Source organism: Chenopodium album, chromosome 12 (assembly GCF_948465745.1).
Source record: "Chenopodium album chromosome 12, dcCheAlbu1.1, whole genome shotgun sequence".
NCBI classification, from domain to species: domain Eukaryota; kingdom Viridiplantae; phylum Streptophyta; class Magnoliopsida; order Caryophyllales; family Amaranthaceae; genus Chenopodium; species Chenopodium album.
This window is the reverse complement of record NC_137845.1, coordinates 48,017,355-48,042,164: the sequence shown is the minus strand read 5'-3', so window position 1 is coordinate 48,042,164 and position 24,810 is coordinate 48,017,355. Positions and strand designations below refer to the sequence as shown.

The window sequence follows — 24,810 nt, the reverse complement described above, 5'->3', positions numbered from 1 at the left end:
TCGGGCGATCGGGCGCAAAGTTACGGCATTTTAAAAGAAATCAGGGGCTGGAAAGGGTATAAATAAAAATTAACGCTCTAAGTAAATGGGTGCGATCATACCAGCACTAATGCACCGGATCCCATCAGAACTCCGCAGTTAAGCGTGCTTGGGCGAGAGTAGTACTAGGATGGGTGACCTCCTGGGAAGTCCTCGTGTTGCACCCCTTTTTCGGCGAATTCGGAATTTATTTTTGTTTTTGGTTATTTTGATTTGAGACGCGTAGATCCCGAAAAACTAACCAATTTGAAAGAAAAAAATGTTTAGTTCGGGCGATCGGGCGCAAAGTTACGGCATTTTAAAAGAAATCAGGGGCTGGAAAGGGTATAAATAAAAATTAACGCTCTAAGTAAATGGGTGCGATCATACCAGCACTAATGCACCGGATCCCATCAGAACTCCGCAGTTAAGCGTGCTTGGGCGAGAGTAGTACTAGGATGGGTGACCTCCTGGGAAGTCCTCGTGTTGCACCCCTTTTTCGGCGAATTCGGAATTTATTTTTGTTTTTGGTTATTTTGATTTGAGACGCGTAGATCCCGAAAAACTAACCAATTTGAAAGAAAAAAATGTTTAGATCGGGCGATCGGGCGCAAAGTTACGGCATTTTAAAAGAAATCAGGGGCTGGAAAGGGTATAAATAAAAATTAACGCTCTAAGTAAATGGGTGCGATCATACCAGCACTAATGCACCGGATCCCATCAGAACTCCGCAGTTAAGCGTGCTTGGGCGAGAGTAGTACTAGGATGGGTGACCTCCTGGGAAGTCCTCGTGTTGCACCCCTTTTTCGGCGAATTCGGAATTTATTTTTGTTTTTGGTTATTTTGATTTGAGACGCGTAGATCCCGAAAAACTAACCAATTTGAAAGAAAAAAATGTTTAGTTCGGGCGATCGGGCGCAAAGTTACGGCATTTTAAAAGAAATCAGGGGCTGGAAAGGGTATAAATAAAAATTAACGCTCTAAGTAAATGGGTGCGATCATACCAGCACTAATGCACCGGATCCCATCAGAACTCCGCAGTTAAGCGTGCTTGGGCGAGAGTAGTACTAGGATGGGTGACCTCCTGGGAAGTCCTCGTGTTGCGCCCCTTTTTCGGCGAATTCGGAATTTATTTTTGTTTTTGGTTATTTTGATTTGAGACGCGTAGATCCCGAAAAACTAACCAATTTGAAAGAAAAAAATGTTTAGTTCGGGCGATCGGGCGCAAAGTTACGGCATTTTAAAAGAAATCAGGGGCTGGAAAGGGTATAAATAAAAATTAACGCTCTAAGTAAATGGGTGCGATCATACCAGCACTAATGCACCGGATCCCATCAGAACTCCGCAGTTAAGCGTGCTTGGGCGAGAGTAGTACTAGGATGGGTGACCTCCTGGGAAGTCCTCGTGTTGCACCCCTTTTTCGGCGAATTCGGAATTTATTTTTGTTTTTGGTTATTTTGATTTGAGACGCGTAGATCCCGAAAAACTAACCAATTTGAAAGAAAAAAATGTTTAGATCGGGCGATCGGGCGCAAAGTTACGGCATTTTAAAAGAAATCAGGGGCTGGAAAGGGTATAAATAAAAATTAACGCTCTAAGTAAATGGGTGCGATCATACCAGCACTAATGCACCGGATCCCATCAGAACTCCGCAGTTAAGCGTGCTTGGGCGAGAGTAGTACTAGGATGGGTGACCTCCTGGGAAGTCCTCGTGTTGCACCCCTTTTTCGGCGAATTCGGAATTTATTTTTGTTTTTGGTTATTTTGATTTGAGACGCGTAGATCCCGAAAAACTAACCAATTTGAAAGAAAAAAATGTTTAGATCGGGCGATCGGGCGCAAAGTTACGGCATTTTAAAAGAAATCAGGGGCTGGAAAGGGTATAAATAAAAATTAACGCTCTAAGTAAATGGGTGCGATCATACCAGCACTAATGCACCGGATCCCATCAGAACTCCGCAGTTAAGCGTGCTTGGGCGAGAGTAGTACTAGGATGGGTGACCTCCTGGGAAGTCCTCGTGTTGCACCCCTTTTTCGGCGAATTCGGAATTTATTTTTGTTTTTGGTTATTTTGATTTGAGACGCGTAGATCCCGAAAAACTAACCAATTTGAAAGAAAAAAATGTTTAGTTCGGGCGATCGGGCGCAAAGTTACGGCATTTTAAAAGAAATCAGGGGCTGGAAAGGGTATAAATAAAAATTAACGCTCTAAGTAAATGGGTGCGATCATACCAGCACTAATGCACCGGATCCCATCAGAACTCCGCAGTTAAGCGTGCTTGGGCGAGAGTAGTACTAGGATGGGTGACCTCCTGGGAAGTCCTCGTGTTGCACCCCTTTTTCGGCGAATTCGGAATTTATTTTTGTTTTTGGTTATTTTGATTTGAGACGCGTAGATCCCGAAAAACTAACCAATTTGAAAGAAAAAAATGTTTAGTTCGGGCGATCGGGCGCAAAGTTACGGCATTTTAAAAGAAATCAGGGGCTGGAAAGGGTATAAATAAAAATTAACGCTCTAAGTAAATGGGTGCGATCATACCAGCACTAATGCACCGGATCCCATCAGAACTCCGCAGTTAAGCGTGCTTGGGCGAGAGTAGTACTAGGATGGGTGACCTCCTGGGAAGTCCTCGTGTTGCACCCCTTTTTCGGCGAATTCGGAATTTATTTTTGTTTTTGGTTATTTTGATTTGAGACGCGTAGATCCCGAAAAACTAACCAATTTGAAAGAAAAAAATGTTTAGATCGGGCGATCGGGCGCAAAGTTACGGCATTTTAAAAGAAATCAGGGGCTGGAAAGGGTATAAATAAAAATTAACGCTCTAAGTAAATGGGTGCGATCATACCAGCACTAATGCACCGGATCCCATCAGAACTCCGCAGTTAAGCGTGCTTGGGCGAGAGTAGTACTAGGATGGGTGACCTCCTGGGAAGTCCTCGTGTTGCACCCCTTTTTCGGCGAATTCGGAATTTATTTTTGTTTTTGGTTATTTTGATTTGAGACGCGTAGATCCCGAAAAACTAACCAATTTGAAAGAAAAAAATGTTTAGTTCGGGCGATCGGGCGCAAAGTTACGGCATTTTAAAAGAAATCAGGGGCTGGAAAGGGTATAAATAAAAATTAACGCTCTAAGTAAATGGGTGCGATCATACCAGCACTAATGCACCGGATCCCATCAGAACTCCGCAGTTAAGCGTGCTTGGGCGAGAGTAGTACTAGGATGGGTGACCTCCTGGGAAGTCCTCGTGTTGCACCCCTTTTTCGGCGAATTCGGAATTTATTTTTGTTTTTGGTTATTTTGATTTGAGACGCGTAGATCCCGAAAAACTAACCAATTTGAAAGAAAAAAATGTTTAGATCGGGCGATCGGGCGCAAAGTTACGGCATTTTAAAAGAAATCAGGGGCTGGAAAGGGTATAAATAAAAATTAACGCTCTAAGTAAATGGGTGCGATCATACCAGCACTAATGCACCGGATCCCATCAGAACTCCGCAGTTAAGCGTGCTTGGGCGAGAGTAGTACTAGGATGGGTGACCTCCTGGGAAGTCCTCGTGTTGCACCCCTTTTTCGGCGAATTCGGAATTTATTTTTGTTTTTGGTTATTTTGATTTGAGACGCGTAGATCCCGAAAAACTAACCAATTTGAAAGAAAAAAATGTTTAGTTCGGGCGATCGGGCGCAAAGTTACGGCATTTTAAAAGAAATCAGGGGCTGGAAAGGGTATAAATAAAAATTAACGCTCTAAGTAAATGGGTGCGATCATACCAGCACTAATGCACCGGATCCCATCAGAACTCCGCAGTTAAGCGTGCTTGGGCGAGAGTAGTACTAGGATGGGTGACCTCCTGGGAAGTCCTCGTGTTGCACCCCTTTTTCGGCGAATTCGGAATTTATTTTTGTTTTTGGTTATTTTGATTTGAGACGCGTAGATCCCGAAAAACTAACCAATTTGAAAGAAAAAAATGTTTAGTTCGGGCGATCGGGCGCAAAGTTACGGCATTTTAAAAGAAATCAGGGGCTGGAAAGGGTATAAATAAAAATTAACGCTCTAAGTAAATGGGTGCGATCATACCAGCACTAATGCACCGGATCCCATCAGAACTCCGCAGTTAAGCGTGCTTGGGCGAGAGTAGTACTAGGATGGGTGACCTCCTGGGAAGTCCTCGTGTTGCACCCCTTTTTCGGCGAATTCGGAATTTATTTTTGTTTTTGGTTATTTTGATTTGAGACGCGTAGATCCCGAAAAACTAACCAATTTGAAAGAAAAAAATGTTTAGATCGGGCGATCGGGCGCAAAGTTACGGCATTTTAAAAGAAATCAGGGGCTGGAAAGGGTATAAATAAAAATTAACGCTCTAAGTAAATGGGTGCGATCATACCAGCACTAATGCACCGGATCCCATCAGAACTCCGCAGTTAAGCGTGCTTGGGCGAGAGTAGTACTAGGATGGGTGACCTCCTGGGAAGTCCTCGTGTTGCACCCCTTTTTCGGCGAATTCGGAATTTATTTTTGTTTTTGGTTATTTTGATTTGAGACGCGTAGATCCCGAAAAACTAACCAATTTGAAAGAAAAAAATGTTTAGTTCGGGCGATCGGGCGCAAAGTTACGGCATTTTAAAAGAAATCAGGGGCTGGAAAGGGTATAAATAAAAATTAACGCTCTAAGTAAATGGGTGCGATCATACCAGCACTAATGCACCGGATCCCATCAGAACTCCGCAGTTAAGCGTGCTTGGGCGAGAGTAGTACTAGGATGGGTGACCTCCTGGGAAGTCCTCGTGTTGCACCCCTTTTTCGGCGAATTCGGAATTTATTTTTGTTTTTGGTTATTTTGATTTGAGACGCGTAGATCCCGAAAAACTAACCAATTTGAAAGAAAAAAATGTTTAGTTCGGGCGATCGGGCGCAAAGTTACGGCATTTTAAAAGAAATCAGGGGCTGGAAAGGGTATAAATAAAAATTAACGCTCTAAGTAAATGGGTGCGATCATACCAGCACTAATGCACCGGATCCCATCAAAACTCCGCAGTTAAGCGTGCTTGGGCGAGAGTAGTACTAGGATGGGTGACCTCCTGGGAAGTCCTCGTGTTGCACCCCTTTTTCGGCGAATTCGGAATTTATTTTTGTTTTTGGTTATTTTGATTTGAGACGCGTAGATCCCGAAAAACTAACCAATTTGAAAGAAAAAAATGTTTAGTTCGGGCGATCGGGCGCAAAGTTACGGCATTTTAAAAGAAATCAGGGGCTGGAAAGGGTATAAATAAAAATTAACGCTCTAAGTAAATGGGTGCGATCATACCAGCACTAATGCACCGGATCCCATCAGAACTCCGCAGTTAAGCGTGCTTGGGCGAGAGTAGTACTAGGATGGGTGACCTCCTGGGAAGTCCTCGTGTTGCACCCCTTTTTCGGCGAATTCGGAATTTATTTTTGTTTTTGGTTATTTTGATTTGAGACGCGTAGATCCCGAAAAACTAACCAATTTGAAAGAAAAAAATGTTTAGATCGGGCGATCGGGCGCAAAGTTACGGCATTTTAAAAGAAATCAGGGGCTGGAAAGGGTATAAATAAAAATTAACGCTCTAAGTAAATGGGTGCGATCATACCAGCACTAATGCACCGGATCCCATCAGAACTCCGCAGTTAAGCGTGCTTGGGCGAGAGTAGTACTAGGATGGGTGACCTCCTGGGAAGTCCTCGTGTTGCACCCCTTTTTCGGCGAATTCGGAATTTATTTTTGTTTTTGGTTATTTTGATTTGAGACGCGTAGATCCCGAAAAACTAACCAATTTGAAAGAAAAAAATGTTTAGTTCGGGCGATCGGGCGCAAAGTTACGGCATTTTAAAAGAAATCAGGGGCTGGAAAGGGTATAAATAAAAATTAACGCTCTAAGTAAATGGGTGCGATCATACCAGCACTAATGCACCGGATCCCATCAGAACTCCGCAGTTAAGCGTGCTTGGGCGAGAGTAGTACTAGGATGGGTGACCTCCTGGGAAGTCCTCGTGTTGCACCCCTTTTTCGGCGAATTCGGAATTTATTTTTGTTTTTGGTTATTTTGATTTGAGACGCGTAGATCCCGAAAAACTAACCAATTTGAAAGAAAAAAATGTTTAGTTCGGGCGATCGGGCGCAAAGTTACGGCATTTTAAAAGAAATCAGGGGCTGGAAAGGGTATAAATAAAAATTAACGCTCTAAGTAAATGGGTGCGATCATACCAGCACTAATGCACCGGATCCCATCAGAACTCCGCAGTTAAGCGTGCTTGGGCGAGAGTAGTACTAGGATGGGTGACCTCCTGGGAAGTCCTCGTGTTGCACCCCTTTTTCGGCGAATTCGGAATTTATTTTTGTTTTTGGTTATTTTGATTTGAGACGCGTAGATCCCGAAAAACTAACCAATTTGAAAGAAAAAAATGTTTAGATCGGGCGATCGGGCGCAAAGTTACGGCATTTTAAAAGAAATCAGGGGCTGGAAAGGGTATAAATAAAAATTAACGCTCTAAGTAAATGGGTGCGATCATACCAGCACTAATGCACCGGATCCCATCAGAACTCCGCAGTTAAGCGTGCTTGGGCGAGAGTAGTACTAGGATGGGTGACCTCCTGGGAAGTCCTCGTGTTGCGCCCCTTTTTCGGCGAATTCGGAATTTATTTTTGTTTTTGGTTATTTTGATTTGAGACGCGTAGATCCCGAAAAACTAACCAATTTGAAAGAAAAAAATGTTTAGTTCGGGCGATCGGGCGCAAAGTTACGGCATTTTAAAAGAAATCAGGGGCTGGAAAGGGTATAAATAAAAATTAACGCTCTAAGTAAATGGGTGCGATCATACCAGCACTAATGCACCGGATCCCATCAGAACTCCGCAGTTAAGCGTGCTTGGGCGAGAGTAGTACTAGGATGGGTGACCTCCTGGGAAGTCCTCGTGTTGCACCCCTTTTTCGGCGAATTCGGAATTTATTTTTGTTTTTGGTTATTTTGATTTGAGACGCGTAGATCCCGAAAAACTAACCAATTTGAAAGAAAAAATTGTTTAGTTCGGGCGATCGGGCGCAAAGTTACGGCATTTTAAAAGAAATCAGGGGCTGGAAAGGGTATAAATAAAAATTAACGCTCTAAGTAAATGGGTGCGATCATACCAGCACTAATGCACCGGATCCCATCAGAACTCCGCAGTTAAGCGTGCTTGGGCGAGAGTAGTACTAGGATGGGTGACCTCCTGGGAAGTCCTCGTGTTGCACCCCTTTTTCGGCGAATTCGGAATTTATTTTTGTTTTTGGTTATTTTGATTTGAGACGCGTAGATCCCGAAAAACTAACCAATTTGAAAGAAAAAAATGTTTAGTTCGGGCGATCGGGCGCAAAGTTACGGCATTTTAAAAGAAATCAGGGGCTGGAAAGGGTATAAATAAAAATTAACGCTCTAAGTAAATGGGTGCGATCATACCAGCACTAATGCACCGGATCCCATCAGAACTCCGCAGTTAAGCGTGCTTGGGCGAGAGTAGTACTAGGATGGGTGACCTCCTGGGAAGTCCTCGTGTTGCGCCCCTTTTTCGGCGAATTCGGAATTTATTTTTGTTTTTGGTTATTTTGATTTGAGACGCGTAGATCCCGAAAAACTAACCAATTTGAAAGAAAAAAATGTTTAGTTCGGGCGATCGGGCGCAAAGTTACGGCATTTTAAAAGAAATCAGGGGCTGGAAAGGGTATAAATAAAAATTAACGCTCTAAGTAAATGGGTGCGATCATACCAGCACTAATGCACCGGATCCCATCAGAACTCCGCAGTTAAGCGTGCTTGGGCGAGAGTAGTACTAGGATGGGTGACCTCCTGGGAAGTCCTCGTGTTGCACCCCTTTTTCGGCGAATTCGGAATTTATTTTTGTTTTTGGTTATTTTGATTTGAGACGCGTAGATCCCGAAAAACTAACCAATTTGAAAGAAAAAAATGTTTAGTTCGGGCGATCGGGCGCAAAGTTACGGCATTTTAAAAGAAATCAGGGGCTGGAAAGGGTATAAATAAAAATTAACGCTCTAAGTAAATGGGTGCGATCATACCAGCACTAATGCACCGGATCCCATCAGAACTCCGCAGTTAAGCGTGCTTGGGCGAGAGTAGTACTAGGATGGGTGACCTCCTGGGAAGTCCTCGTGTTGCACCCCTTTTTCGGCGAATTCGGAATTTATTTTTGTTTTTGGTTATTTTGATTTGAGACGCGTAGATCCCGAAAAACTAACCAATTTGAAAGAAAAAAATGTTTAGATCGGGCGATCGGGCGCAAAGTTACGGCATTTTAAAAGAAATCAGGGGCTGGAAAGGGTATAAATAAAAATTAACGCTCTAAGTAAATGGGTGCGATCATACCAGCACTAATGCACCGGATCCCATCAGAACTCCGCAGTTAAGCGTGCTTGGGCGAGAGTAGTACTAGGATGGGTGACCTCCTGGGAAGTCCTCGTGTTGCGCCCCTTTTTCGGCGAATTCGGAATTTATTTTTGTTTTTGGTTATTTTGATTTGAGACGCGTAGATCCCGAAAAACTAACCAATTTGAAAGAAAAAAATGTTTAGTTCGGGCGATCGGGCGCAAAGTTACGGCATTTTAAAAGAAATCAGGGGCTGGAAAGGGTATAAATAAAAATTAACGCTCTAAGTAAATGGGTGCGATCATACCAGCACTAATGCACCGGATCCCATCAGAACTCCGCAGTTAAGCGTGCTTGGGCGAGAGTAGTACTAGGATGGGTGACCTCCTGGGAAGTCCTCTATTGCACCCCTTTTTCGGCGAATTCGGAATTTATTTTTGTTTTTGGTTATTTTGATTTGAGACGCGTAGATCCCGAAAAACTAACCAATTTGAAAGAAAAAAATGTTTAGTTCGGGCGATCGGGCGCAAAGTTACGGCATTTTAAAAGAAATCAGGGGCTGGAAAGGGTATAAATAAAAATTAACGCTCTAAGTAAATGGGTGCGATCATACCAGCACTAATGCACCGGATCCCATCAGAACTCCGCAGTTAAGCGTGCTTGGGCGAGAGTAGTACTAGGATGGGTGACCTCCTGGGAAGTCCTCGTGTTGCACCCCTTTTTCGGCGAATTCGGAATTTATTTTTGTTTTTGGTTATTTTGATTTGAGACGCGTAGATCCCGAAAAACTAACCAATTTGAAAGAAAAAAATGTTTAGTTCGGGCGATCGGGCGCAAAGTTACGGCATTTTAAAAGAAATCAGGGGCTGGAAAGGGTATAAATAAAAATTAACGCTCTAAGTAAATGGGTGCGATCATACCAGCACTAATGCACCGGATCCCATCAGAACTCCGCAGTTAAGCGTGCTTGGGCGAGAGTAGTACTAGGATGGGTGACCTCCTGGGAAGTCCTCGTGTTGCACCCCTTTTTCGGCGAATTCGGAATTTATTTTTGTTTTTGGTTATTTTGATTTGAGACGCGTAGATCCCGAAAAACTAACCAATTTGAAAGAAAAAAATGTTTAGATCGGGCGATCGGGCGCAAAGTTACGGCATTTTAAAAGAAATCAGGGGCTGGAAAGGGTATAAATAAAAATTAACGCTCTAAGTAAATGGGTGCGATCATACCAGCACTAATGCACCGGATCCCATCAGAACTCCGCAGTTAAGCGTGCTTGGGCGAGAGTAGTACTAGGATGGGTGACCTCCTGGGAAGTCCTCGTGTTGCACCCCTTTTTCGGCGAATTCGGAATTTATTTTTGTTTTTGGTTATTTTGATTTGAGACGCGTAGATCCCGAAAAACTAACCAATTTGAAAGAAAAAAATGTTTAGTTCGGGCGATCGGGCGCAAAGTTACGGCATTTTAAAAGAAATCAGGGGCTGGAAAGGGTATAAATAAAAATTAACGCTCTAAGTAAATGGGTGCGATCATACCAGCACTAATGCACCGGATCCCATCAGAACTCCGCAGTTAAGCGTGCTTGGGCGAGAGTAGTACTAGGATGGGTGACCTCCTGGGAAGTCCTCGTGTTGCACCCCTTTTTCGGCGAATTCGGAATTTATTTTTGTTTTTGGTTATTTTGATTTGAGACGCGTAGATCCCGAAAAACTAACCAATTTGAAAGAAAAAAATGTTTAGTTCGGGCGATCGGGCGCAAAGTTACGGCATTTTAAAAGAAATCAGGGGCTGGAAAGGGTATAAATAAAAATTAACGCTCTAAGTAAATGGGTGCGATCATACCAGCACTAATGCACCGGATCCCATCAGAACTCCGCAGTTAAGCGTGCTTGGGCGAGAGTAGTACTAGGATGGGTGACCTCCTGGGAAGTCCTCGTGTTGCACCCCTTTTTCGGCGAATTCGGAATTTATTTTTGTTTTTGGTTATTTTGATTTGAGACGCGTAGATCCCGAAAAACTAACCAATTTGAAAGAAAAAAATGTTTAGTTCGGGCGATCGGGCGCAAAGTTACGGCATTTTAAAAGAAATCAGGGGCTGGAAAGGGTATAAATAAAAATTAACGCTCTAAGTAAATGGGTGCGATCATACCAGCACTAATGCACCGGATCCCATCAGAACTCCGCAGTTAAGCGTGCTTGGGCGAGAGTAGTACTAGGATGGGTGACCTCCTGGGAAGTCCTCGTGTTGCACCCCTTTTTCGGCGAATTCGGAATTTATTTTTGTTTTTGGTTATTTTGATTTGAGACGCGTAGATCCCGAAAAACTAACCAATTTGAAAGAAAAAAATGTTTAGTTCGGGCGATCGGGCGCAAAGTTACGGCATTTTAAAAGAAATCAGGGGCTGGAAAGGGTATAAATAAAAATTAACGCTCTAAGTAAATGGGTGCGATCATACCAGCACTAATGCACCGGATCCCATCAGAACTCCGCAGTTAAGCGTGCTTGGGCGAGAGTAGTACTAGGATGGGTGACCTCCTGGGAAGTCCTCGTGTTGCACCCCTTTTTCGGCGAATTCGGAATTTATTTTTGTTTTTGGTTATTTTGATTTGAGACGCGTAGATCCCGAAAAACTAACCAATTTGAAAGAAAAAAATGTTTAGTTCGGGCGATCGGGCGCAAAGTTACGGCATTTTAAAAGAAATCAGGGGCTGGAAAGGGTATAAATAAAAATTAACGCTCTAAGTAAATGGGTGCGATCATACCAGCACTAATGCACCGGATCCCATCAGAACTCCGCAGTTAAGCGTGCTTGGGCGAGAGTAGTACTAGGATGGGTGACCTCCTGGGAAGTCCTCGTGTTGCACCCCTTTTTCGGCGAATTCGGAATTTATTTTTGTTTTTGGTTATTTTGATTTGAGACGCGTAGATCCCGAAAAACTAACCAATTTGAAAGAAAAAAATGTTTAGTTCGGGCGATCGGGCGCAAAGTTACGGCATTTTAAAAGAAATCAGGGGCTGGAAAGGGTATAAATAAAAATTAACGCTCTAAGTAAATGGGTGCGATCATACCAACACTAATGCACCGGATCCCATCAGAACTCCGCAGTTAAGCGTGCTTGGGCGAGAGTAGTACTAGGATGGGTGACCTCCTGGGAAGTCCTCGTGTTGCACCCCTTTTTCGGCGAATTCGGAATTTATTTTTGTTTTTGGTTATTTTGATTTGAGACGCGTAGATCCCGAAAAACTAACCAATTTGAAAGAAAAAAATGTTTAGTTCGGGCGATCGGGCGCAAAGTTACGGCATTTTAAAAGAAATCAGGGGCTGGAAAGGGTATAAATAAAAATTAACGCTCTAAGTAAATGGGTGCGATCATACCAGCACTAATGCACCGGATCCCATCAGAACTCCGCAGTTAAGCGTGCTTGGGCGAGAGTAGTACTAGGATGGGTGACCTCCTGGGAAGTCCTCGTGTTGCACCCCTTTTTCGGCGAATTCGGAATTTATTTTTGTTTTTGGTTATTTTGATTTGAGACGCGTAGATCCCGAAAAACTAACCAATTTGAAAGAAAAAAATGTTTAGTTCGGGCGATCGGGCGCAAAGTTACGGCATTTTAAAAGAAATCAGGGGCTGGAAAGGGTATAAATAAAAATTAACGCTCTAAGTAAATGGGTGCGATCATACCAGCACTAATGCACCGGATCCCATCAGAACTCCGCAGTTAAGCGTGCTTGGGCGAGAGTAGTACTAGGATGGGTGACCTCCTGGGAAGTCCTCGTGTTGCGCCCCTTTTTCGGCGAATTCGGAATTTATTTTTGTTTTTGGTTATTTTGATTTGAGACGCGTAGATCCCGAAAAACTAACCAATTTGAAAGAAAAAAATGTTTAGTTCGGGCGATCGGGCGCAAAGTTACGGCATTTTAAAAGAAATCAGGGGCTGGAAAGGGTATAAATAAAAATTAACGCTCTAAGTAAATGGGTGCGATCATACCAGCACTAATGCACCGGATCCCATCAGAACTCCGCAGTTAAGCGTGCTTGGGCGAGAGTAGTACTAGGATGGGTGACCTCCTGGGAAGTCCTCGTGTTGCACCCCTTTTTCGGCGAATTCGGAATTTATTTTTGTTTTTGGTTATTTTGATTTGAGACGCGTAGATCCCGAAAAACTAACCAATTTGAAAGAAAAAAATGTTTAGTTCGGGCGATCGGGCGCAAAGTTACGGCATTTTAAAAGAAATCAGGGGCTGGAAAGGGTATAAATAAAAATTAACGCTCTAAGTAAATGGGTGCGATCATACCAGCACTAATGCACCGGATCCCATCAGAACTCCGCAGTTAAGCGTGCTTGGGCGAGAGTAGTACTAGGATGGGTGACCTCCTGGGAAGTCCTCGTGTTGCACCCCTTTTTCGGCGAATTCGGAATTTATTTTTGTTTTTGGTTATTTTGATTTGAGACGCGTAGATCCCGAAAAACTAACCAATTTGAAAGAAAAAAATGTTTAGTTCGGGCGATCGGGCGCAAAGTTACGGCATTTTAAAAGAAATCAGGGGCTGGAAAGGGTATAAATAAAAATTAACGCTCTAAGTAAATGGGTGCGATCATACCAGCACTAATGCACCGGATCCCATCAGAACTCCGCAGTTAAGCGTGCTTGGGCGAGAGTAGTACTAGGATGGGTGACCTCCTGGGAAGTCCTCGTGTTGCACCCCTTTTTCGGCGAATTCGGAATTTATTTTTGTTTTTGGTTATTTTGATTTGAGACGCGTAGATCCCGAAAAACTAACCAATTTGAAAGAAAAAAATGTTTAGTTCGGGCGATCGGGCGCAAAGTTACGGCATTTTAAAAGAAATCAGGAGCTGGAAAGGGTATAAATAAAAATTAACGCTCTAAGTAAATGGGTGCGATCATACCAGCACTAATGCACCGGATCCCATCAGAACTCCGCAGTTAAGCGTGCTTGGGCGAGAGTAGTACTAGGATGGGTGACCTCCTGGGAAGTCCTCGTGTTGCACCCCTTTTTCGGCGAATTCGGAATTTATTTTTGTTTTTGGTTATTTTGATTTGAGACGCGTAGATCCCGAAAAACTAACCAATTTGAAAGAAAAAAATGTTTAGTTCGGGCGATCGGGCGCAAAGTTACGGCATTTTAAAAGAAATCAGGGGCTGGAAAGGGTATAAATAAAAATTAACGCTCTAAGTAAATGGGTGCGATCATACCAGCACTAATGCACCGGATCCCATCAGAACTCCGCAGTTAAGCGTGCTTGGGCGAGAGTAGTACTAGGATGGGTGACCTCCTGGGAAGTCCTCGTGTTGCACCCCTTTTTCGGCGAATTCGGAATTTATTTTTGTTTTTGGTTATTTTGATTTGAGACGCGTAGATCCCGAAAAACTAACCAATTTGAAAGAAAAAAATGTTTAGTTCGGGCGATCGGGCGCAAAGTTACGGCATTTTAAAAGAAATCAGGGGCTGGAAAGGGTATAAATAAAAATTAACGCTCTAAGTAAATGGGTACCGATAGAGGTGTGGAGGTGTTTGGGTAAGATTGGTATTGATTGGTTAACAAACCTTTTCAACAAGATATGGACGGCTACAAGGATCCCACAAGATTGGAGGAAGAGCACCTTGGTCCCGGTTTATAAAAACAAAGGAGACGCTCAAGATTGTTCTAACTATCGAGGAATTAAGCTTATGAGCCATACTATGAAGTTGTGGGAAAGGGTGATTGAACAAAGGTTGAGGGCATGCACAAGCATTTCAGATAACCAATTTGGTTTTATGCCTGGGAGATCTACTATGGAGGCAATCCATTTGATAAGACAAATGATGGAGTTTTATAGGGTAAAGAAGAAAGATCTTCATATGGTCTTTATTGATTTAGAGAAGGCATATGACAAGGTGCCAAGAGAGATACTTTGGTGGGCAATGTTGAAGAAAGGTATCCCACGAAGGTATGTAGACCTAGTTAAGGATATGTATCGGGATGTGTCAACAAATGTGAGGACATGCGGAGGGTTGACAAAAGATTTCCCTATTACAATCGGATTGCATCAAGGGTCTGCATTAAGCCCTTTTCTTTTTGCAACGGTTCTAGACGAATTAACTAGACCAATTCAAGATGAGGTTCCATGGTGTATGCTGTTCGCAGATGATATCGTTTTGGTGGATGAGACTAAGGATGGGGTTAATGTCAAGTTGGAGCAATGGAGGCAAAGGTTGGAATCTAGAGGGTTTAAGCTAAGTCGGAGTAAGACTGAATATTTGGTATGTCGTTTTGGCACTCAGAGGGGGACAAGCAATGAAGTGGTGAGTTTGGATGGAAAGGATTTGACCATGAGTGAATGTTTTAAGTACCTAGGGTCGATCATCCAGAAGAATGGTGACATTGATCAAGACGTGACCCACAGGATTAAGTCAGGGTGGCTTAAATGGAGAGCGGCCACGGGAGTGCTATGCGACCGCAGCATTCCCTTAAAGTTGAAGGGAAAATTCTACAGGACTGCCATAAGACCAGTGTTGCTCTATGGTACAGAATGTTGGGCTTCTAAGAAAGAGCATATTAAAAAGATGGAGGTTACGGAAATGCGCATGTTAAGGTGGATGTGTGGAAACACTTTAAGAGATAGAATCAAAATGAGGTTATTCGCAAGAAAGTAGGTGTGGCGGGCATTGTAGATAAATTAAGGGAAAATCGTCTGCGTTGGTTTGGACATGTAAGACGGAGACCCGAGGGTGCACCGGTGCGAAGAGTGGAAGAGTGGGACCATGGAGGGATTAAACGAGGAAGAGGGAGACCAAAGATGACTTGGTTGGAAGGAGTGAGGAAGGATATGAAGTGCATGGATTTACGTGAGGATGAAGTTTTGGATCGTAAGGGATGGAGGAGAAAGATTTTTGTTGATGACTACACGGAATAATCAAATTTGGTTCATGTTAGCCGACCCCACTTTTGGGATTAAGGCTTTGATTGATTGATTGATTGATATAAGTAAATGGGTGCGATCATACCAGCACTAATGCACCGGATCCCATCAGAACTCCGCAGTTAAGCGTGCTTGGGCGAGAGTAGTACTAGGATGGGTGACCTCCTGGGAAGTCCTCGTGTTGCACCCCTTTTTCGGCGAATTCGGAATTTATTTTTGTTTTTGGTTATTTTGATTTGAGACGCGTAGATCCCGAAAAACTAACCAATTTGAAAGAAAAAAATGTTTAGTTCGGGCGATCGGGCGCAAAGTTACGGCATTTTAAAAGAAATCAGGGGCTGGAAAGGGTATAAATAAAAATTAACGCTCTAAGTAAATGGGTGCGATCATACCAGCACTAATGCACCGGATCCCATCAGAACTCCGCAGTTAAGCGTGCTTGGGCGAGAGTAGTACTAGGATGGGTGACCTCCTGGGAAGTCCTCGTGTCGCACCCCTTTTTCGGCGAATTCGGAATTTATTTTTGTTTTTGGTTATTTTGATTTGAGACGCGTAGATCCCGAAAAACTAACCAATTTGAAAGAAAAAAATGTTTAGTTCGGGCGATCGGGCGCAAAGTTACGGCATTTTAAAAGAAATCAGGGGCTGGAAAGGGTATAAATAAAAATTAACGCTCTAAGTAAATGGGTGCGATCATACCAGCACTAATGCACCGGATCCCATCAGAACTCCGCAGTTAAGCGTGCTTGGGCGAGAGTAGTACTAGAATGGGTGACCTCCTGGGAAGTCCTCGTGTCGCACCCCTTTTTCGGCGAATTCGGAATTTATTTTTGTTTTTGGTTATTTTGATTTGAGACGCGTAGATCCCGAAAAACTAACCAATTTGAAAGAAAAAAAATGTTTAGATCGGGCGATCGGGCGCAAAGTTACGGCATTTTAAAAGAAATCAGGGGCTGGAAAGGGTATAAATAAAAATTAACGCTCTAAGTAAATGGGTGCGATCATACCAGCACTAATGCACCGGATCCCATCAGAACTCCGCAGTTAAGCGTGCTTGGGCGAGAGTAGTACTAGGATGGGTGACCTCCTGGGAAGTCCTCGTGTTGCACCCCTTTTTCGGCGAATTCGGAATTTATTTTTGTTTTTGGTTATTTTGATTTGAGACGCGTAGATCCCGAAAAACTAACCAATTTGAAAGAAAAAAATGTTTAGATCGGGCGATCGGGCGCAAAGTTACGGCATTTTAAAAGAAATCAGGGGCTGGAAAGGGTATAAATAAAAATTAACGCTCTAAGTAAATGGGTGCGATCATACCAGCACTAATGCACCGGATCCCATCAGAACTCCGCAGTTAAGCGTGCTTGGGCGAGAGTAGTACTAGGATGGGTGACCTCCTGGGAAGTCCTCGTGTTGCACCCCTTTTTCGGCGAATTCGGAATTTATTTTTGTTTTTGGTTATTTTGATTTGAGACGCGTAGATCCCGAAAAACTAACCAATTTGAAAGAAAAAAATGTTTAGATCGGGCGATCGGGCGCAAAGTTACGGCATTTTAAAAGAAACCAGGGGCTGGAAAGGGTATAAATAAAAATTAACGCTCTAAGTAAATGGGTGCGATCATACCAGCACTAATGCACCGGATCCCATCAGAACTCCGCAGTTAAGCGTGCTTGGGCGAGAGTAGTACTAGGATGGGTGACCTCCTGGGAAGTCCTCGTGTTGCACCCCTTTTTCGGCGAATTCGGAATTTATTTTTGTTTTTGGTTATTTTGATTTGAGACGCGTAGATCCCGAAAAACTAACCAATTTGAAAGAAAAAAATGTTTAGTTCGGGCGATCGGGCGCAAAGTTACGGCATTTTAAAAGAAATCAGGGGCTGGAAAGGGTATAAATAAAAATTAACGCTCTAAGTAAATGGGTGCGATCATACCAGCACTAATGCACCGGATCCCATCAGAACTCCGCAGTTAAGCGTGCTTGGGCGAGAGTAGTACTAGGATGGGTGACCTCCTGGGAAGTCCTCGTGTTGCACCCCTTTTTCGGCGAATTCGGAATTTATTTTTGTTTTTGGTTATTTTGATTTGAGACGCGTAGATCCCGAAAAACTAACCAATTTGAAAGAAAAAAATGTTTAGTTCGGGCGATCGGGCGCAAAGTTACGGCATTTTAAAAGAAATCAAGGGCTGGAAAGGGTATAAATAAAAATTAACGCTCTAAGTAAATGGGTGCGATCATACCAGCACTAATGCACCGTATCCCATCAGAACTCCGCAGTTAAGCGTGCTTGGGCGAGAGTAGTACTAGGATGGGTGACCTCCTGGGAAGTCCTCGTGTTGCACCCCTTTTTCGGCGAATTCGGAATTTATTTTTGTTTTTGGTTATTTTGATTTGAGACGCGTAGATCCCGAAAAACTAACCAATTTGAAAGAAAAAAATGTTTAGATCGGGCGATCGGGCGCAAAGTTACGGCATTTTAAAAGAAATCAGGGGCTGGAAAGGGTATAAATAAAAATTAACGCTCTAAGTAAATGGGTGCGATCATACCAGCACTAATGCACCGGATCCCATCAGAACTCCGCAGTTAAGCGTGCTTGGGCGAGAGTAGTACTAGGATGGGTGACCTCCTGGGAAGTCCTCGTGTTGCACCCCTTTTTCGGCGAATTCGGAATTTATTTTTGTTTTTGGTTATTTTGATTTGAGACGCGTAGATCCCGAAAAACTAACCAATTTGAAAGAAAAAAATGTTTAGTTCGGGCGATCGGGCGCAAAGTTACGGCATTTTAAAAGAAATCAAGGGCTGGAAAGGGTATAAATAAAAATTAACGCTCTAAGTAAATGGGTGCGATCATACCAGCACTAATGCACCGGATCCCATCAGAACTCCGCAGTTAAGCGTGCTTGGGCGAGAGTAGTACTAGGATGGGTGACCTCCTGGGAAGTCCTCGTGTTGCACCCCTTTTTCGGCGAATTCGGAATTTATTTTTGTTTTTGGTTATTTTGATTTGAGACGCGTAGATCCCGAAAAACTAACCAATTTGAAAGAAAAAAATGTTTAGATCGGGCGATCGGGCGCAAAGTTACGGCATTTTAAAAGAAATCAGGGGCTGGAAAGGGTATAAATAAAAATTAACGCTCTAAGTAAATGGGTGCGATCATACCAGCACTAATGCACCGGATCCCATCAGAACTCCGCAGTTAAGCGTGCTTGGGCGAGAGTAGTACTAGGATGGGTGACCTCCTGGGAAGTCCTCGTGTTGCACCCCTTTTTCGGCGAATTCGGAATTTATTTTTGTTTTTGGTTATTTTGATTTGAGACGCGTAGATCCCGAAAAACTAACCAATTTGAAAGAAAAAAATGTTTAGTTCGGGCGATCGGGCGCAAAGTTACGGCATTTTAAAAGAAATCAGGGGCTGGAAAGGGTATAAATAAAAATTAACGCTCTAAGTAAATGGTTGCGATCATACCAGCACTAATGCACCGGATCCCATCAGAACTCCGCAGTTAAGCGTGCTTGGGCGAGAGTAGTACTAGGATGGGTGACCTCCTGGGAAGTCCTCGTGTTGCACCCCTTTTTCGGCGAATTCGGAATTTATTTTTGTTTTTGGTTATTTTGATTTGAGACGCGTAGATCCCGAAAAACTAACCAATTTGAAAGAAAAAAATGTTTAGTTCGGGCGATCGGGCGCAAAGTTACGGCATTTTAAAAGAAATCAGGGGCTGGAAAGGGTATAAATAAAAATTAACGCTCTAAGTAAATGGGTGCGATCATACCAGCACTAATGCACCGGATCCCATCAGAACTACGCAGTTAAGCGTGCTTGGGCGAGAGTAGTACTAGGATGGGTGACCTCCTGGGAAGTCCTCGTGTTGCACCCCTTTTTCGGCGAATTCGGAATTTATTTTTGTTTTTGGTTATTTTGATTTGAGACGCGTAGATCCCGAAAAACTAACCAATTTGAAAGAAAAAAATGTTTAGTTCGGGCGATCGGGCGCAAAGTTACGGCATTTTAAAAGAAATCAGGGGCTGGAAAGGGTATAAATAAAAATTAACGCTCTAAGTAAATGGGTGCGATCATACCAGCACTAATGCACCGGATCCCATCAGAACTCCGCAGTTAAGCGTGCTTGGGCGAGAGTAGTACTAGGATGGGTGACCTCCTGGGAAGTCCTCGTGTTGCACCCCTTTTTCGGCGAATTCGGAATTTATTTTTGTTTTTGGTTATTTTGATTTGAGACGCGTAGATCCCGAAAAACTAACCAATTTGAAAGAAAAAAATGTTTAGATCGGGCGATCGGGCGCAAAGTTACGGCATTTTAAAAGAAATCAGGGGCTGGAAAGGGTATAAATAAAAATTAACTGGGTGCGATCATACCAGCACTAATGCACCGGATCCCATCAGAACTCCGCAGTTAAGCGTGCTTGGGCGAGAGTAGTACTAGGATGGGTGACCTCCTGGGAAGTCCTCGTGTTGCACCCCTTTTTCGGCGAATTCGGAATTTATTTTTGTTTTTGGTTATTTTGATTTGAGACGCGTAGATCCCGAAAAACTAACCAATTTGAAAGAAAAAAATGTTTAGTTCGGGCGATCGGGCGCAAAGTTACGGCATTTTAAAAGAAATCAGGGGCTGGAAAGGGTATAAATAAAAATTAACGCTCTAAGTAAGTGGGTGCGATCATACCAGCACTAATGCACCGGATCCCATCAGAACTCCGCAGTTAAGCGTGCTTGGGCGAGAGTAGTACTAGGATGGGTGACCTCCTGGGAAGTCCTCGTGTTGCACCCCTTTTTCGGCGAATTCGGAATTTATTTTTGTTTTTGGTTATTTTGATTTGAGACGCGTAGATCCCGAAAAACTAACCAATTTGAAAGAAAAAAATGTTTAGATCGGGCGATCGGGCGCAAAGTTACGGCATTTTAAAAGAAATCAGGGGCTGGAAAGGGTATAAATAAAAATTAACGCTCTAAGTAAATGGGTGCGATCATACCAGCACTGATGCACCGGATCCCATCAGAACTCCGCAGTTAAGCGTGCTTGGGCGAGAGTAGTACTAGGATGGGTGACCTCCTGGGAAGTCCTCGTGTTGCACCCCTTTTTCGGCGAATTCGGAATTTATTTTTGTTTTTGGTTATTTTGATTTGAGACGCGTAGATCCCGAAAAACTAACCAATTTGAAAGAAAAAAATGTTTAGATCGGGCGATCGGGCGCAAAGTTACGGCATTTTAAAAGAAATCAGGGGCTGGAAAGGGTATAAATAAAAATTAACGCTCTAAGTAAATGGGTGCGATCATACCAGCACTAATGCACCGGATCCCATCAGAACTCCGCAGTTAAGCGTGCTTGGGCGAGAGTAGTACTAGGATGGGTGACCTCCTGGGAAGTCCTCGTGTTGCACCCCTTTTTCGGCGAATTCGGAATTTATTTTTGTTTTTGGTTATTTTGATTTGAGACGCGTAGATCCCGAAAAACTAACCAATTTGAAAGAAAAAAATGTTTAGATCGGGCGATCGGGCGCAAAGTTACGGCATTTTAAAAGAAATCAGGGGCTGGAAAGGGTATAAATAAAAATTAACGCTCTAAGTAAATGGGTGCGATCATACCAGCACTAATGCACCGGATCCCATCAGAACTCCGCAGTTAAGCGTGCTTGGGCGAGAGTAGTACTAGGATGGGTGACCTCCTGGGAAGTCCTCGTGTTGCACCCCTTTTTCGGCGAATTCGGAATTTATTTTTGTTTTTGGTTATTTTGATTTGAGACGCGTAGATCCCGAAAAACTAACCAATTTGAAAGAAAAAAATGTTTAGTTCGGGCGATCGGGCGCAAAGTTACGGCATTTTAAAAGAAATCAGGGGCTGGAAAGGGTATAAATAAAAATTAACGCTCTAAGTAAGTGGGTGCGATCATACCAGCACTAATGCACCGGATCCCATCAGAACTCCGCAGTTAAGCGTGCTTGGGCGAGAGTAGTACTAGGATGGGTGACCTCCTGGGAAGTCCTCGTGTTGCACCCCTTTTTCGGCGAATTCGGAATTTATTTTTGTTTTTGGTTATTTTGATTTGAGACGCGTAGATCCCGAAAAACTAACCAATTTGAAAGAAAAAAATGTTTAGTTCGGGCGATCGGGCGCAAAGTTACGGCATTTTAAAAGAAATCAGGGGCTTGAAAGGGTATAAATAAAAATTAACGCTCTAAGTAAATGGGTGCGATCATACCAGCACTAATGCACCGGATCCCATCAGAACTCCGCAGTTAAGCGTGCTTGGGCGAGAGTAGTACTAGGATAGGTGACCTCCTGGGAAGTCCTCGTGTTGCACTCTTTTTTCGGCGAATTCGGAATTTATTTTTGTTTTTGGTTATTTTGATTTGAGACGCGTAGATCCCGAAAAACTAACCAATTTGAAAGAAAAAAATGTTTAGATCGGGCGATCGGGCGCAAAGTTACGGCATTTTAAAAGAAATCAGGGGCTGGAAAGGGTATAAATAAAAATTAACGCTCTAAGTAAATGGGTGCGATCATACCAGCACTAATGCACCGGATCCCATCAGAACTCCGCAGTTAAGCGTGCTTGGGCGAGAGTAGTACTAGGATGGGTGACCTCCTGGGAAGTCCTCGTGTTGCACCCCTTTTTCGGCGAATTCGGAATTTATTTTTGTTTTTGGTTATTTTGATTTGAGACGCGTAGATCCCGAAAAACTAACCAATTTGAAAGAAAAAAATGTTTAGTTCGGGCGATCGGGCGCAAAGTTACGGCATTTTAAAAGAAATCAAGGGCTGGAAAGGGTATAAATAAAAATTAACGCTCTAAGTAAATCGGTGCGATCATACAAGCACTAATGCACCGGATCCCATCAGAACTCCGCAGTTAAGCGTGCTTGGGCGAGAGTAGTACTAGGATGGGTGACCTCCTGGGAAGTCCTCGTGTTGCACCCCTTTTTCGGCGAATTCGGAATTTATTTTTGTTTTTGGTTATTTTGATTTGAGACGCGTAGATCCCGAAAAACTAACCAATTTGAAAGAAAAAAATGTTTAGTTCAGGCGATCGGGCGCAAAGTTACGGCATTTTAAAAGAAATCAGGGGCTGGAAAGGGTATAAATAAAAATTAACGCTCTAAGTAAATGGGTGCGATCATACCAGCACTAATGCACCGGATCCCATCAGAACTCCGCAGTTAAGCGTGCTTGGGCGAGAGTAGTACTAGGATGGGTGACCTCCTGGGAAGTCCTCGTGTTGCACCCCTTTTTCGGCGAATTCGGAATTTATTTTTGTTTTTGGTTATTTTGATTTGAGACGCGTAGATCCCGAAAAACTAACCAATTTGAAAGAAAAAAATGTTTAGTTCGAGCGATCGGGCTCAAAGTTACGGCATTTTAAAAGAAATCAGGGGCTGGAAAGGGTATAAATAAAAATTAACGCTCTAAGTAAATGGGTGCGATCATACCAGCACTAATGCACCGGATCCCATCAGAACTCCGCAGTTAAGCGTGCTTGGGCGAGAGTAGTACTAGGATGGGTGACCTCCTGGGAAGTCCTCGTGTTGCACCCCTTTTTCGGCGAATTCGGAATTTATTTTTGTTTTTGGTTATTTTGATTTGAGACGCGTAGATCCCGAAAAACTAACCAATTTGAAAGAAAAAAATGTTTAGTTCGGGCGATCGGGCGCAAAGTTACGGCATTTTAAAAGAAATCAGGGGCTGGAAAGGGTATAAATAAAAATTAACGCTCTAAGTAAATGGGTGCGATCATACCAGCACTAATGCACCGGATCCCATCAGAACTCCGCAGTTAAGCGTGCTTGGGCGAGAGTAGTACTAGGATGGGTGACCTCCTGGGAAGTCCTCGTGTTGCACCCCTTTTTCGGCGAATTCGGAATTTATTTTTGTTTTTGGTTATTTTGATTTGAGACGCGTAGATCTCGAAAAACTAACCAATTTGAAAGAAAAAAATGTTTAGATCGGGCGATCGGGCGCAAAGTTACGGCATTTTAAAAGAAATCAGGGGCTGGAAAGGGTATAAATAAAAATTAACGCTCTAAGTAAATGGGTGCGATCATACCAGCACTAATGCACCGGATCCCATCAGAACTCCGCAGTTAAGCGTGCTTGGGCGAGAGTAGTACTAGGATGGGTGACATCCTGGGAAGTCCTCGTGTTGCACCCCTTTTTCGGCGAATTCGGAATTTATTTTTGTTTTTGGTTATTTTGATTTGAGACGCGTAGATCCCGAAAAACTAACCAATTTGAAAGAAAAAAATGTTTAGTTCGGGCGATCGGGCGCAAAGTTACGGCATTTTAAAAGAAATCAGGGGCTGGAAAGGGTATAAATAAAAATTAACGCTCTAAGTAAATGGGTGCGATCATACCAGCACTAATGCACCGGATCCCATCAGAACTCCGCAGTTAAGCGTGCTTGGGCGAGAGTAGTACTAGGATGGGTGACCTCCTGGGAAGTCCTCGTGTTGCACCCCTTTTTCGGCGAATTCGGAATTTATTTTTGTTTTTGGTTATTTTGATTTGAGACGCGTAGATCCCGAAAAACTAACCAATTTGAAAGAAAAAAATGTTTAGTTCGGGCGATCGGGCGCAAAGTTACGGCATTTTAAAAGAAATCAGGGGCTGGAAAGGGTATAAATAAAAATTAACGCTCTAAGTAAATGGGTGCGATCATACCAGCACTAATGCACCGGATCCCATCAGAACTCCGCAGTTAAGCGTGCTTGGGCGAGAGTAGTACTAGGATGGGTGACCTCCTGGGAAGTCCTCGTGTTGCACCCCTTTTTCGGCGAATTCGGAATTTATTTTTGTTTTTGGTTATTTTGATTTGAGACGCGTAGATCCCGAAAAACTAACCAATTTGAAAGAAAAAAATGTTTAGATCGGGCGATCGAGCGCAAAGTTACGGCATTTTAAAAGAAATCAGGGGCTGGAAAGGGTATAAATAAAAATTAACGCTCTAAGTAAATGGGTGCGATCATACCAGCACTAATGCACCGGATCCCATCAGAACTCCGCAGTTAAGCGTGCTTGGGCGAGAGTAGTACTAGGATGGGTGACCTCCTGGGAAGTCCTCGTGTTGCACCCCTTTTTCGGCGAATTCGGAATTTATTTTTGTTTTTGGTTATTTTGATTTGAGACGCGTAGATCCCGAAAAACTAACCAATTTGAAAGAAAAAAATGTTTAGTTCGGGCGATCGGGCGCAAAGTTACGGCATTTTAAAAGAAATCAGGGGCTGGAAAGGGTATAAATAAAAATTAACGCTCTAAGTAAATGGGTGCGATCATACCAGCACTAATGCACCGGATCCCATCAGAACTCCGCAGTTAAGCGTGCTTGGGCGAGAGTAGTACTAGGATGGGTGACCTCCTGGGAAGTCCTCGTGTTGCACCCCTTTTTCGGCGAATTCGGAATTTATTTTTGTTTTTGGTTATTTTGATTTGAGACGCGTAGATCCCGAAAAACTAACCAATTTGAAAGAAAAAAATGTTTAGTTCGGG

The 24,810-nt window shown here is 43.2% G+C and overlaps 76 non-coding genes across 76 annotated transcripts; all 76 read left to right on the top strand.

The window, feature by feature from the left end:
• Window positions 1-87: 87 nt before the first annotated feature.
• Window positions 88-206, top strand: LOC145573757 (5S ribosomal RNA). Its single transcript, XR_014097734.1, has one exon. It is a non-coding gene; the product is annotated as a 5S ribosomal RNA (ribosomal RNA).
• Window positions 207-394: 188 nt separating this feature from the next.
• LOC145573755 (5S ribosomal RNA) lies at window positions 395-513 on the top strand. Its single transcript, XR_014097732.1, has one exon. It is a non-coding gene; the product is annotated as a 5S ribosomal RNA (ribosomal RNA).
• Window positions 514-701: 188 nt separating this feature from the next.
• On the top strand, window positions 702-820 carry LOC145573754 (5S ribosomal RNA). Its single transcript, XR_014097731.1, has one exon. It is a non-coding gene; the product is annotated as a 5S ribosomal RNA (ribosomal RNA).
• Window positions 821-1,008: 188 nt separating this feature from the next.
• LOC145573942 (5S ribosomal RNA) lies at window positions 1,009-1,127 on the top strand. The gene has a single exon (XR_014097915.1). It is a non-coding gene; the product is annotated as a 5S ribosomal RNA (ribosomal RNA).
• Window positions 1,128-1,315: 188 nt separating this feature from the next.
• Window positions 1,316-1,434, top strand: LOC145573753 (5S ribosomal RNA). Its single transcript, XR_014097730.1, has one exon. It is a non-coding gene; the product is annotated as a 5S ribosomal RNA (ribosomal RNA).
• Window positions 1,435-1,622: 188 nt separating this feature from the next.
• LOC145573752 (5S ribosomal RNA) lies at window positions 1,623-1,741 on the top strand. Its single transcript, XR_014097729.1, has one exon. It is a non-coding gene; the product is annotated as a 5S ribosomal RNA (ribosomal RNA).
• Window positions 1,742-1,929: 188 nt separating this feature from the next.
• LOC145573751 (5S ribosomal RNA) lies at window positions 1,930-2,048 on the top strand. Its single transcript, XR_014097728.1, has one exon. It is a non-coding gene; the product is annotated as a 5S ribosomal RNA (ribosomal RNA).
• A 188-nt stretch (window positions 2,049-2,236) lies between these two features.
• LOC145573748 (5S ribosomal RNA) lies at window positions 2,237-2,355 on the top strand. The gene has a single exon (XR_014097726.1). It is a non-coding gene; the product is annotated as a 5S ribosomal RNA (ribosomal RNA).
• Window positions 2,356-2,543: 188 nt separating this feature from the next.
• On the top strand, window positions 2,544-2,662 carry LOC145573747 (5S ribosomal RNA). Its single transcript, XR_014097725.1, has one exon. It is a non-coding gene; the product is annotated as a 5S ribosomal RNA (ribosomal RNA).
• A 188-nt stretch (window positions 2,663-2,850) lies between these two features.
• Window positions 2,851-2,969, top strand: LOC145573746 (5S ribosomal RNA). The gene has a single exon (XR_014097724.1). It is a non-coding gene; the product is annotated as a 5S ribosomal RNA (ribosomal RNA).
• A 188-nt stretch (window positions 2,970-3,157) lies between these two features.
• On the top strand, window positions 3,158-3,276 carry LOC145573745 (5S ribosomal RNA). The gene has a single exon (XR_014097723.1). It is a non-coding gene; the product is annotated as a 5S ribosomal RNA (ribosomal RNA).
• A 188-nt stretch (window positions 3,277-3,464) lies between these two features.
• Window positions 3,465-3,583, top strand: LOC145573744 (5S ribosomal RNA). Its single transcript, XR_014097722.1, has one exon. It is a non-coding gene; the product is annotated as a 5S ribosomal RNA (ribosomal RNA).
• Window positions 3,584-3,771: 188 nt separating this feature from the next.
• On the top strand, window positions 3,772-3,890 carry LOC145573742 (5S ribosomal RNA). Its single transcript, XR_014097720.1, has one exon. It is a non-coding gene; the product is annotated as a 5S ribosomal RNA (ribosomal RNA).
• A 188-nt stretch (window positions 3,891-4,078) lies between these two features.
• Window positions 4,079-4,197, top strand: LOC145573741 (5S ribosomal RNA). Its single transcript, XR_014097719.1, has one exon. It is a non-coding gene; the product is annotated as a 5S ribosomal RNA (ribosomal RNA).
• A 188-nt stretch (window positions 4,198-4,385) lies between these two features.
• On the top strand, window positions 4,386-4,504 carry LOC145573740 (5S ribosomal RNA). Its single transcript, XR_014097718.1, has one exon. It is a non-coding gene; the product is annotated as a 5S ribosomal RNA (ribosomal RNA).
• Window positions 4,505-4,692: 188 nt separating this feature from the next.
• Window positions 4,693-4,811, top strand: LOC145573739 (5S ribosomal RNA). Its single transcript, XR_014097717.1, has one exon. It is a non-coding gene; the product is annotated as a 5S ribosomal RNA (ribosomal RNA).
• Window positions 4,812-4,999: 188 nt separating this feature from the next.
• On the top strand, window positions 5,000-5,118 carry LOC145572941 (5S ribosomal RNA). Its single transcript, XR_014097062.1, has one exon. It is a non-coding gene; the product is annotated as a 5S ribosomal RNA (ribosomal RNA).
• A 188-nt stretch (window positions 5,119-5,306) lies between these two features.
• Window positions 5,307-5,425, top strand: LOC145573738 (5S ribosomal RNA). The gene has a single exon (XR_014097716.1). It is a non-coding gene; the product is annotated as a 5S ribosomal RNA (ribosomal RNA).
• Window positions 5,426-5,613: 188 nt separating this feature from the next.
• Window positions 5,614-5,732, top strand: LOC145573737 (5S ribosomal RNA). Its single transcript, XR_014097715.1, has one exon. It is a non-coding gene; the product is annotated as a 5S ribosomal RNA (ribosomal RNA).
• Window positions 5,733-5,920: 188 nt separating this feature from the next.
• LOC145573736 (5S ribosomal RNA) lies at window positions 5,921-6,039 on the top strand. The gene has a single exon (XR_014097714.1). It is a non-coding gene; the product is annotated as a 5S ribosomal RNA (ribosomal RNA).
• A 188-nt stretch (window positions 6,040-6,227) lies between these two features.
• LOC145573735 (5S ribosomal RNA) lies at window positions 6,228-6,346 on the top strand. The gene has a single exon (XR_014097713.1). It is a non-coding gene; the product is annotated as a 5S ribosomal RNA (ribosomal RNA).
• A 188-nt stretch (window positions 6,347-6,534) lies between these two features.
• Window positions 6,535-6,653, top strand: LOC145573941 (5S ribosomal RNA). The gene has a single exon (XR_014097914.1). It is a non-coding gene; the product is annotated as a 5S ribosomal RNA (ribosomal RNA).
• A 188-nt stretch (window positions 6,654-6,841) lies between these two features.
• LOC145573733 (5S ribosomal RNA) lies at window positions 6,842-6,960 on the top strand. Its single transcript, XR_014097712.1, has one exon. It is a non-coding gene; the product is annotated as a 5S ribosomal RNA (ribosomal RNA).
• Window positions 6,961-7,148: 188 nt separating this feature from the next.
• LOC145573732 (5S ribosomal RNA) lies at window positions 7,149-7,267 on the top strand. The gene has a single exon (XR_014097711.1). It is a non-coding gene; the product is annotated as a 5S ribosomal RNA (ribosomal RNA).
• A 188-nt stretch (window positions 7,268-7,455) lies between these two features.
• Window positions 7,456-7,574, top strand: LOC145573940 (5S ribosomal RNA). The gene has a single exon (XR_014097913.1). It is a non-coding gene; the product is annotated as a 5S ribosomal RNA (ribosomal RNA).
• A 188-nt stretch (window positions 7,575-7,762) lies between these two features.
• LOC145573730 (5S ribosomal RNA) lies at window positions 7,763-7,881 on the top strand. Its single transcript, XR_014097709.1, has one exon. It is a non-coding gene; the product is annotated as a 5S ribosomal RNA (ribosomal RNA).
• A 188-nt stretch (window positions 7,882-8,069) lies between these two features.
• LOC145573729 (5S ribosomal RNA) lies at window positions 8,070-8,188 on the top strand. The gene has a single exon (XR_014097708.1). It is a non-coding gene; the product is annotated as a 5S ribosomal RNA (ribosomal RNA).
• A 188-nt stretch (window positions 8,189-8,376) lies between these two features.
• On the top strand, window positions 8,377-8,495 carry LOC145573939 (5S ribosomal RNA). The gene has a single exon (XR_014097912.1). It is a non-coding gene; the product is annotated as a 5S ribosomal RNA (ribosomal RNA).
• A 188-nt stretch (window positions 8,496-8,683) lies between these two features.
• LOC145573064 (5S ribosomal RNA) lies at window positions 8,684-8,801 on the top strand. The gene has a single exon (XR_014097177.1). It is a non-coding gene; the product is annotated as a 5S ribosomal RNA (ribosomal RNA).
• A 188-nt stretch (window positions 8,802-8,989) lies between these two features.
• LOC145573728 (5S ribosomal RNA) lies at window positions 8,990-9,108 on the top strand. The gene has a single exon (XR_014097706.1). It is a non-coding gene; the product is annotated as a 5S ribosomal RNA (ribosomal RNA).
• A 188-nt stretch (window positions 9,109-9,296) lies between these two features.
• LOC145573727 (5S ribosomal RNA) lies at window positions 9,297-9,415 on the top strand. The gene has a single exon (XR_014097705.1). It is a non-coding gene; the product is annotated as a 5S ribosomal RNA (ribosomal RNA).
• Window positions 9,416-9,603: 188 nt separating this feature from the next.
• LOC145573726 (5S ribosomal RNA) lies at window positions 9,604-9,722 on the top strand. The gene has a single exon (XR_014097704.1). It is a non-coding gene; the product is annotated as a 5S ribosomal RNA (ribosomal RNA).
• A 188-nt stretch (window positions 9,723-9,910) lies between these two features.
• On the top strand, window positions 9,911-10,029 carry LOC145573725 (5S ribosomal RNA). The gene has a single exon (XR_014097703.1). It is a non-coding gene; the product is annotated as a 5S ribosomal RNA (ribosomal RNA).
• Window positions 10,030-10,217: 188 nt separating this feature from the next.
• On the top strand, window positions 10,218-10,336 carry LOC145573724 (5S ribosomal RNA). Its single transcript, XR_014097702.1, has one exon. It is a non-coding gene; the product is annotated as a 5S ribosomal RNA (ribosomal RNA).
• A 188-nt stretch (window positions 10,337-10,524) lies between these two features.
• Window positions 10,525-10,643, top strand: LOC145573723 (5S ribosomal RNA). The gene has a single exon (XR_014097701.1). It is a non-coding gene; the product is annotated as a 5S ribosomal RNA (ribosomal RNA).
• A 188-nt stretch (window positions 10,644-10,831) lies between these two features.
• On the top strand, window positions 10,832-10,950 carry LOC145573722 (5S ribosomal RNA). Its single transcript, XR_014097700.1, has one exon. It is a non-coding gene; the product is annotated as a 5S ribosomal RNA (ribosomal RNA).
• Window positions 10,951-11,138: 188 nt separating this feature from the next.
• Window positions 11,139-11,257, top strand: LOC145573721 (5S ribosomal RNA). The gene has a single exon (XR_014097699.1). It is a non-coding gene; the product is annotated as a 5S ribosomal RNA (ribosomal RNA).
• Window positions 11,258-11,445: 188 nt separating this feature from the next.
• Window positions 11,446-11,564, top strand: LOC145572910 (5S ribosomal RNA). Its single transcript, XR_014097033.1, has one exon. It is a non-coding gene; the product is annotated as a 5S ribosomal RNA (ribosomal RNA).
• A 188-nt stretch (window positions 11,565-11,752) lies between these two features.
• Window positions 11,753-11,871, top strand: LOC145573719 (5S ribosomal RNA). Its single transcript, XR_014097697.1, has one exon. It is a non-coding gene; the product is annotated as a 5S ribosomal RNA (ribosomal RNA).
• A 188-nt stretch (window positions 11,872-12,059) lies between these two features.
• LOC145573937 (5S ribosomal RNA) lies at window positions 12,060-12,178 on the top strand. Its single transcript, XR_014097910.1, has one exon. It is a non-coding gene; the product is annotated as a 5S ribosomal RNA (ribosomal RNA).
• Window positions 12,179-12,366: 188 nt separating this feature from the next.
• LOC145573717 (5S ribosomal RNA) lies at window positions 12,367-12,485 on the top strand. The gene has a single exon (XR_014097696.1). It is a non-coding gene; the product is annotated as a 5S ribosomal RNA (ribosomal RNA).
• Window positions 12,486-12,673: 188 nt separating this feature from the next.
• On the top strand, window positions 12,674-12,792 carry LOC145573716 (5S ribosomal RNA). Its single transcript, XR_014097695.1, has one exon. It is a non-coding gene; the product is annotated as a 5S ribosomal RNA (ribosomal RNA).
• Window positions 12,793-12,980: 188 nt separating this feature from the next.
• LOC145573715 (5S ribosomal RNA) lies at window positions 12,981-13,099 on the top strand. The gene has a single exon (XR_014097694.1). It is a non-coding gene; the product is annotated as a 5S ribosomal RNA (ribosomal RNA).
• A 188-nt stretch (window positions 13,100-13,287) lies between these two features.
• On the top strand, window positions 13,288-13,406 carry LOC145573714 (5S ribosomal RNA). Its single transcript, XR_014097693.1, has one exon. It is a non-coding gene; the product is annotated as a 5S ribosomal RNA (ribosomal RNA).
• Window positions 13,407-13,594: 188 nt separating this feature from the next.
• LOC145573713 (5S ribosomal RNA) lies at window positions 13,595-13,713 on the top strand. Its single transcript, XR_014097692.1, has one exon. It is a non-coding gene; the product is annotated as a 5S ribosomal RNA (ribosomal RNA).
• A 1,673-nt stretch (window positions 13,714-15,386) lies between these two features.
• LOC145573712 (5S ribosomal RNA) lies at window positions 15,387-15,505 on the top strand. The gene has a single exon (XR_014097691.1). It is a non-coding gene; the product is annotated as a 5S ribosomal RNA (ribosomal RNA).
• Window positions 15,506-15,693: 188 nt separating this feature from the next.
• On the top strand, window positions 15,694-15,812 carry LOC145573435 (5S ribosomal RNA). Its single transcript, XR_014097466.1, has one exon. It is a non-coding gene; the product is annotated as a 5S ribosomal RNA (ribosomal RNA).
• Window positions 15,813-16,000: 188 nt separating this feature from the next.
• Window positions 16,001-16,119, top strand: LOC145573917 (5S ribosomal RNA). Its single transcript, XR_014097891.1, has one exon. It is a non-coding gene; the product is annotated as a 5S ribosomal RNA (ribosomal RNA).
• A 189-nt stretch (window positions 16,120-16,308) lies between these two features.
• On the top strand, window positions 16,309-16,427 carry LOC145573711 (5S ribosomal RNA). Its single transcript, XR_014097690.1, has one exon. It is a non-coding gene; the product is annotated as a 5S ribosomal RNA (ribosomal RNA).
• A 188-nt stretch (window positions 16,428-16,615) lies between these two features.
• On the top strand, window positions 16,616-16,734 carry LOC145573710 (5S ribosomal RNA). The gene has a single exon (XR_014097689.1). It is a non-coding gene; the product is annotated as a 5S ribosomal RNA (ribosomal RNA).
• Window positions 16,735-16,922: 188 nt separating this feature from the next.
• Window positions 16,923-17,041, top strand: LOC145573709 (5S ribosomal RNA). Its single transcript, XR_014097688.1, has one exon. It is a non-coding gene; the product is annotated as a 5S ribosomal RNA (ribosomal RNA).
• Window positions 17,042-17,229: 188 nt separating this feature from the next.
• Window positions 17,230-17,348, top strand: LOC145573707 (5S ribosomal RNA). Its single transcript, XR_014097686.1, has one exon. It is a non-coding gene; the product is annotated as a 5S ribosomal RNA (ribosomal RNA).
• A 188-nt stretch (window positions 17,349-17,536) lies between these two features.
• Window positions 17,537-17,655, top strand: LOC145572994 (5S ribosomal RNA). Its single transcript, XR_014097111.1, has one exon. It is a non-coding gene; the product is annotated as a 5S ribosomal RNA (ribosomal RNA).
• Window positions 17,656-17,843: 188 nt separating this feature from the next.
• Window positions 17,844-17,962, top strand: LOC145573706 (5S ribosomal RNA). The gene has a single exon (XR_014097685.1). It is a non-coding gene; the product is annotated as a 5S ribosomal RNA (ribosomal RNA).
• A 188-nt stretch (window positions 17,963-18,150) lies between these two features.
• On the top strand, window positions 18,151-18,269 carry LOC145573705 (5S ribosomal RNA). The gene has a single exon (XR_014097684.1). It is a non-coding gene; the product is annotated as a 5S ribosomal RNA (ribosomal RNA).
• Window positions 18,270-18,457: 188 nt separating this feature from the next.
• LOC145573704 (5S ribosomal RNA) lies at window positions 18,458-18,576 on the top strand. The gene has a single exon (XR_014097683.1). It is a non-coding gene; the product is annotated as a 5S ribosomal RNA (ribosomal RNA).
• A 188-nt stretch (window positions 18,577-18,764) lies between these two features.
• LOC145573992 (5S ribosomal RNA) lies at window positions 18,765-18,883 on the top strand. Its single transcript, XR_014097964.1, has one exon. It is a non-coding gene; the product is annotated as a 5S ribosomal RNA (ribosomal RNA).
• A 188-nt stretch (window positions 18,884-19,071) lies between these two features.
• Window positions 19,072-19,190, top strand: LOC145572989 (5S ribosomal RNA). The gene has a single exon (XR_014097107.1). It is a non-coding gene; the product is annotated as a 5S ribosomal RNA (ribosomal RNA).
• A 188-nt stretch (window positions 19,191-19,378) lies between these two features.
• LOC145573703 (5S ribosomal RNA) lies at window positions 19,379-19,497 on the top strand. The gene has a single exon (XR_014097682.1). It is a non-coding gene; the product is annotated as a 5S ribosomal RNA (ribosomal RNA).
• Window positions 19,498-19,673: 176 nt separating this feature from the next.
• Window positions 19,674-19,792, top strand: LOC145573701 (5S ribosomal RNA). Its single transcript, XR_014097681.1, has one exon. It is a non-coding gene; the product is annotated as a 5S ribosomal RNA (ribosomal RNA).
• Window positions 19,793-19,980: 188 nt separating this feature from the next.
• On the top strand, window positions 19,981-20,099 carry LOC145573700 (5S ribosomal RNA). The gene has a single exon (XR_014097680.1). It is a non-coding gene; the product is annotated as a 5S ribosomal RNA (ribosomal RNA).
• Window positions 20,100-20,287: 188 nt separating this feature from the next.
• Window positions 20,288-20,406, top strand: LOC145573898 (5S ribosomal RNA). Its single transcript, XR_014097872.1, has one exon. It is a non-coding gene; the product is annotated as a 5S ribosomal RNA (ribosomal RNA).
• Window positions 20,407-20,594: 188 nt separating this feature from the next.
• LOC145573699 (5S ribosomal RNA) lies at window positions 20,595-20,713 on the top strand. The gene has a single exon (XR_014097679.1). It is a non-coding gene; the product is annotated as a 5S ribosomal RNA (ribosomal RNA).
• A 188-nt stretch (window positions 20,714-20,901) lies between these two features.
• LOC145573698 (5S ribosomal RNA) lies at window positions 20,902-21,020 on the top strand. The gene has a single exon (XR_014097678.1). It is a non-coding gene; the product is annotated as a 5S ribosomal RNA (ribosomal RNA).
• Window positions 21,021-21,208: 188 nt separating this feature from the next.
• Window positions 21,209-21,327, top strand: LOC145573697 (5S ribosomal RNA). The gene has a single exon (XR_014097677.1). It is a non-coding gene; the product is annotated as a 5S ribosomal RNA (ribosomal RNA).
• Window positions 21,328-21,515: 188 nt separating this feature from the next.
• LOC145572953 (5S ribosomal RNA) lies at window positions 21,516-21,634 on the top strand. Its single transcript, XR_014097073.1, has one exon. It is a non-coding gene; the product is annotated as a 5S ribosomal RNA (ribosomal RNA).
• Window positions 21,635-21,822: 188 nt separating this feature from the next.
• Window positions 21,823-21,941, top strand: LOC145573695 (5S ribosomal RNA). The gene has a single exon (XR_014097675.1). It is a non-coding gene; the product is annotated as a 5S ribosomal RNA (ribosomal RNA).
• A 188-nt stretch (window positions 21,942-22,129) lies between these two features.
• LOC145573054 (5S ribosomal RNA) lies at window positions 22,130-22,248 on the top strand. Its single transcript, XR_014097168.1, has one exon. It is a non-coding gene; the product is annotated as a 5S ribosomal RNA (ribosomal RNA).
• Window positions 22,249-22,436: 188 nt separating this feature from the next.
• On the top strand, window positions 22,437-22,555 carry LOC145573694 (5S ribosomal RNA). Its single transcript, XR_014097674.1, has one exon. It is a non-coding gene; the product is annotated as a 5S ribosomal RNA (ribosomal RNA).
• A 188-nt stretch (window positions 22,556-22,743) lies between these two features.
• Window positions 22,744-22,862, top strand: LOC145573693 (5S ribosomal RNA). The gene has a single exon (XR_014097673.1). It is a non-coding gene; the product is annotated as a 5S ribosomal RNA (ribosomal RNA).
• A 188-nt stretch (window positions 22,863-23,050) lies between these two features.
• Window positions 23,051-23,169, top strand: LOC145573692 (5S ribosomal RNA). Its single transcript, XR_014097672.1, has one exon. It is a non-coding gene; the product is annotated as a 5S ribosomal RNA (ribosomal RNA).
• A 188-nt stretch (window positions 23,170-23,357) lies between these two features.
• LOC145572997 (5S ribosomal RNA) lies at window positions 23,358-23,476 on the top strand. The gene has a single exon (XR_014097114.1). It is a non-coding gene; the product is annotated as a 5S ribosomal RNA (ribosomal RNA).
• A 188-nt stretch (window positions 23,477-23,664) lies between these two features.
• LOC145573691 (5S ribosomal RNA) lies at window positions 23,665-23,783 on the top strand. The gene has a single exon (XR_014097671.1). It is a non-coding gene; the product is annotated as a 5S ribosomal RNA (ribosomal RNA).
• A 188-nt stretch (window positions 23,784-23,971) lies between these two features.
• LOC145573690 (5S ribosomal RNA) lies at window positions 23,972-24,090 on the top strand. The gene has a single exon (XR_014097670.1). It is a non-coding gene; the product is annotated as a 5S ribosomal RNA (ribosomal RNA).
• Window positions 24,091-24,278: 188 nt separating this feature from the next.
• Window positions 24,279-24,397, top strand: LOC145573689 (5S ribosomal RNA). The gene has a single exon (XR_014097669.1). It is a non-coding gene; the product is annotated as a 5S ribosomal RNA (ribosomal RNA).
• Window positions 24,398-24,585: 188 nt separating this feature from the next.
• On the top strand, window positions 24,586-24,704 carry LOC145573688 (5S ribosomal RNA). The gene has a single exon (XR_014097668.1). It is a non-coding gene; the product is annotated as a 5S ribosomal RNA (ribosomal RNA).
• The last annotated feature ends 106 nt before the right edge of the window (window positions 24,705-24,810 follow it).